Source organism: Anopheles darlingi, chromosome 2 (assembly GCF_943734745.1).
Source record: "Anopheles darlingi chromosome 2, idAnoDarlMG_H_01, whole genome shotgun sequence".
NCBI classification, from domain to species: domain Eukaryota; kingdom Metazoa; phylum Arthropoda; class Insecta; order Diptera; family Culicidae; genus Anopheles; species Anopheles darlingi.
The window spans coordinates 89,146,010-89,151,901 of NC_064874.1; positions in this window are offsets into that span (position 1 = coordinate 89,146,010).

A 5,892-nucleotide genomic window follows, 5' to 3' on the forward strand; every position below is an offset into this window, starting at 1 on the left:
TACAATAGCGTACATAAATTGTGCTCCCGTTGCCTACCTGGCTCAGTAGTCGAAACAACTACTGATGAAAATCAAAAACTTACTTTATAACTTTGCATTTACCTTAATATAGCCGTAGAATATACTGGGAATAAAATGCGTGAGTGATCTGTAAAGCAAAGTTGTAATTTATCGCATGGCTTGATGCCGCTTTTTTGTCCGTTACTCTACCTCTCGGTTTTATGCTCGTTCTCGCCTCCTCTTTTATGTCAACACAGCAGCGTGAGCATGAACGATCTGCGAGAGCATAAGCACCAATCATGCTCCCAAGCAAGATTCCTTCAATGGCGCCCTCGCGGTATCCACAGAAAGAAGCCACAAGCACTTTTCGAAATCCAAAATGAATCCGGTTTCTGCATATTTGCTACCCCTGTGCCCGTGTCTCTTATCTCTACTTTTGCAACTCTCTTATCTACACCCTTTTTTTTTTTGCAACACAAAAATTGGGCCAAGGCCCAACCGATGAGACTGCGCCATTCGAGGCGACGTTCAGTGGAAATGCATTCCATCTGCATCAAGTGCATCTTCGCCGAGAAGAGCCGTTTTCCATTAAAAGGCAAACCTATGGGAAATGGAAACTTTCACGAATAAATTTAAAAACCCCTATCCTCTCTGTTTGGCCCGCCGGATGTACGCAAGTGTAAGAAGCTAGCAAAGGGGCAGGACAGAAGACAGGAGAGGCGGCAGAGGCAGAACAAGGCGCACAATCCCCGACACGGTCTGAAGAGGGACAAGCCGGGGGCCGGTTGTTCGGTTCCCACATCGCCGAAAGCTCGTTACAATCTCTTCTGGGCAAACAACAGGACGGCCAAAGGGAACGGAGGGTATGGGATGCGACGGAGGGTTGCGGAGAGGTGAGGTAGAAGGCACAAGTGTCCCAACGAATGACCAACGAAAGCAAACCCACCCCGCACGCATAGACCCCTTCCTGTCGTCGCATACATACACACTTCCTTCTTCTCATCCTCCTCCTCCTTCCATCCATCCTTCGTGCATTCGACCGAGTACACGGCAGGCCGGGGCTATGCGTGAGGTTCTGGTTTTCTTGGAATCATGCAAAGCATCACGGCGCACGGATTCGAGATAAAGAATGTGTAAGAACCGAGCCCGTCACCTTCTCTTATGCTTCCTTTTTACTCGACCAAGTGTAGCGAGAAGCCCACCACCAATATGCCTGGAGGCGAAGACGAGAATGAGAAGAGAGAAGAGGGAACGAGGAGGTGGCCGTTCGAACGTCGAAAGTTCAAAAGTAGCGGTCTCGAAGCGGCATGAAAACAAGTTATGAATCTCACCCTCACCTTGGAATCCGGACTCTGCACACCGAAGATCTCTGGACCAAGAGCAAACACAATGGCCGCAATGGTCCGCGCCTGTTGGTTGTTTGCGTGTGAGATGCATTCTTCTTCTCCTTACTCCGTGTCTGCCTTTATGCTTTATGGGGTTGTTCATCTCTCGGCGACGTACGTGTCCCTTCAGCCGTGGCCTCCCACACATACACACACACACACACACACACACACACACACACACACACACACACACATGGGGCACAAGGGCAATAGGAGGAGGCCAAGTGAAGAGTTGGGTCTTGCCTGTGTTTTCCTGTTATGTTGGCTGCTCCATTCTCGCACAAATCTCGAGCCTCTGGTTATAGGCTGTAGCGGTTGAATCAACACAAGTGTTTCAACCATGTTTTGAGACCAGGAATGCTGTGGCATCTTATGTCTTTTCGGTAGATTATCACAAGTTGTATAATAAATATTATTCTACTTTAAACGAAAAGAAAAGTTTTCTACAATATTTAGTTGATCATAACGCGGAATAACATGCCTTAAAGCTTGCACCATAAGATTTTTTAAAAATCCTCCTTAAAATCTTACATCATAATACGCATTGTTATAACTAGGGTTTGTATGCTGTAGACTGTATAACACGAGTGGTTGGAAAAACTAGTTAAATTGTTTGTAAACGGCATTCGAAGAAACTCGAAGCAAAGTGAACGATCGCATTAAACGGACGAAGGAGGGTAGCCCGAAAAGGGAAAGAGCGATCGGGAAGATTTAAAAATCACAAAAATGGCCAAATTTCATACCACCATTCCCACCATAACAAGGGTTTTGTATGGTTTTGTAGCAAGGCAAGGCGTAAGGAAAAAAACCCACACAAATTACCTTCTTCGTTCCCATAACCACTACCTGCCGGTGCTGCTGTTGCTGGTGTGTCCTGGCCAAAAAGGGGATAATTTGCCGTCGTTCTTTGCAGGTGTTTAAGTGCTTATGAGCGTTAAATGACGATGCAACCTACCCACTTGTCTTGTCCTGTGTGCATCCGGGTCCCTTTTGTGATCCACTGTGGCCATTCAGGTAGCGCTCATGCTGTGCACGTTCAAACGAGTCTACCCCCGGCCCCGGGTATGCACAGGAGGAGGAAGACGACCTCAACGGTAGGAAGAATCCTGGTGCTGAATGAATGGTGGTCGAGCTTCGAGCGATCCTCTGATTTCTCCTGTGTCTGCATGCATGGTGGGAAAGGAATGTGAGACGTGATCACATAGCCTCGATCGTCAAGACGGCAGCAACTGCATAATGTTAAGCTCAAGGTTGTATCCTCTTTCAACGGCAAGCATTATTGCAACACTTAGCATCCTGTTCGGAAACCGGGAGGATGTCCTTACATTCATTCATAGAAGTATCTAGCAAGTGTTTTCACGGAGAAGCCATAAACCACACACACGTACCGCCATGCGGCTTGTATCGGGACGATCGAGATCTAGGTTGAGCCGTCTATACAAAAGTGGTTTTCCTCTTTCCCAAACAGAGATAAGCTCGGTTCACAAACCTTCTTTTTCGAAGACAAATGATCAAATATTTTTCCAAGCTCCGTCGACCGATATCATCAAGCTGGACGAAGGCAAATGCGTTATCTTCAAATGCTTTCGATGCTTTCCCAACAACGCTTCGCTTCGCTTTGTTGACATCCTGTCGGGCCGATAACCGAAACCGGATCGATTGCGTTGGTCAGGCTTGGACTACATTCTGCTGACCGCGTAAATATGTGCTGACTGCGTAAACATGTTCCGTTCCGTTCTCCAAAATTGAATTCTTAGCATATTTATTACTGACTCGAACCTTGGATCATTGTACCATAAAGATCGAACCATGGTTGTAAGTAGAAAAAAGGCAGATAATTTAATGCACTCCCAGTGCTTCCCAGTGGTCTCATGTTCCTAGTCCCAGTCGAGCATAATGAATGTGGGACACGTGCCTACCGTAACGAACGTCAGTTAGTTAGTTAGATTCCATGTCCCTTGGAGGGCGCACTCATCATTTCATTTTTTATCCTCTTTAATTGCAAAAGGGGGAGAGCGCAGAGTCGCAGAAGAACTACAATAGCTAGCAATAAAATTTAGTTGAAACAAATCAGTTTATGAATTACAATGCTTTAGTTAATAACTATTTTCATTACATTCCAGTTTCTAAAATCTATTAAAATAAGTTATATTGGTTCACCCGAATGAAGTGTGAATCATTTTGACCTTTCCCTGTTTCTTCTTCCCCTTGCTTCGCGACATAGCTGCAGCTGCATCGGTTCCTGTGGGAATCTGCTGAGTCCCGTGTGATATTATCCTGCGGGCCCTAATGGGTCGCCTTTTCCCATCACCCCGCAGAGTGCGGTGTGAGTGTGGGAAATTCGGATTGCAATTCCGGTATCAGCTGTTATTGCAGCGAGCGGGGATTTAGCCACGCGTTTGTTGAGAGGCTGCCAATAGTTTAATAATTATTTAGACGTTTAGAACGATAGAGCATAATTAATTCGATGGTAGAAACAACAAGCAGTCTGTTCGTCGCAGTGAAGGATTCTTAATGAAGCTATGAACTTCTTACAACGTCCTTGGAACTAACTTGGAATCTTTATGACCAACGCGGTTGGCCAACGCCGTTTAAAAAGTGCGAAATAGTTCAACTGATCAGACAAACGATTCCCGTATTACAAAAGGTATGCAATGTGGCCGCTAAGTGTTTAAGCGGTCACTAAGCAGTCACTTTGTATGGCAGGTCCAAAACCTGGCCGCGTAGTGGCCGTTTAGCATCCGTATAAGTTTTTTCATCGAATTCATCGCAAAATTTCGTAAAAGCTGAGGCCTGAACCCGGTCTCATAAACGAACCTCGATTCTCCGACCACGCCAGAAAAAATCACGAAATTTGCGGCCGGTTCTTTTCCGGGTAAAAAATTGATTTCGTCTCGAAGAAGCGAGGTAATAAATATTGCTAGTTCAACCGCGAATGTTAATTCTTACTGTTAATATAAAGTGACAAAGGAAAACGGTTGCCACGCTCCCAGTTTAGCGGTAAGTAACAGAGATTCCTTCAGCTCCACGTGTTTGTTAGCAGATGATGCTTTTTTCCGTGTTTCACCTGAATTTATTTGATTATATTCTACGAAAACTCTGATGCTAATGAAAACCCCCAATAAATGTCTTCATTCGTCATTCCCAAAGCCCCAGTGCATTAATTACGTTCTTATCTGTTCTCGTCGTTTCAACAGGTTTTTCGGGGCAGCAACTCGCAAAGAAAAAGGTAGGTTATCTCTGCTGTGCTACGGTACTTTTGGTTCGGTGGCAGATGATGCTTTTTCCGTGTTTCACCTGAATTTATTTGATTAACACAAACGAAAACTTTTCTGATGCTTCCAGAAGAATCTTTCAAACTTTTGGGAATGTTCCATGTAATGTATGACTAATAGATGGCTTGCTCTCTGTTTTAGGTGCACCGGCAGCGAACCACACGTCAGCGTAAGTGGAACGGCGAGATGTATTCTGGTTTAATAATTTCGTGAAAAGCAGTCTGATTCGCCGATCGTAAGTATCTGACGGAATCTTGTTGATATCATTGGAATAAAGAATCTGAAATCGAACACTACGTATTTCTACGTTTAATTTTGCATGATGACATTACGATTTTAGAAGCCAACTGTTCAACTATGACGATATCATTCTCCTCTCGCCCTGCTCAGGAATGAAGCCACCCTCTTGAACTTAAGTAGAGCAGGTTGCCTCGTGTTATGTTCGATCTAGATATTTATACTGTTGAATAGCGCATACCTTTACGTCCGTGTTTTGCACTGATAAATGAATTCTTGTCATGATCGATTGAGAACATTTTTCATAGCCTTCATAAAACATATGGCAGATGACAGAGTCGAGCCGGCCAGCGGCGGCTGAAACGCAACCCGAACAGCACTAGAAATTTTCTAAAAATACATCTCCTTTAGGACGTGATCGACGATGGTTATTGGAAAGGGATCCTCGTATCCATGGCAATGCTGGTTAGAAAGTATCGTTTCCATACCCCTCACCCACGAAAGGCGATGATCAAAAGGCTTGTGATTTCCTCGCACCAACGCGTCAGATAGCTTTGCTTGTTCGCTGCTCAGCGACATTTAACTCTAGCGAGAGGCACACTAGATCAACTTCATAATGTGGTTGAAAGGTTTATGGGTTGAAAAAAAAAAGCAGCAGCACATCTGCGCACCAGCCGCCCATCTCGCGGTTGTATGGGAAATGCGCAAGCGTTTGCTTGTGTGGTCGCGAGAAGTTGGCATTCGCGCCTGGCCTAACCACCTCGACCAACCCCTTTTCTATTGGGGACGCTCTAACAAGCGGAAGAGGGGACTATTTATTTACATTTATGTTTCTGGCGTTGTTGTTCATTAAATGCGGCTCTAAACCAATGTCAAGGATCACTATGGACTGTTCTGTTCAACTGAAGTGGTCCAACATATCGATGATGCTCGATCGTCAATTCAACTGGCCTCAACTGTGCCACTTGACGACTAAACATTACAAAACGAAT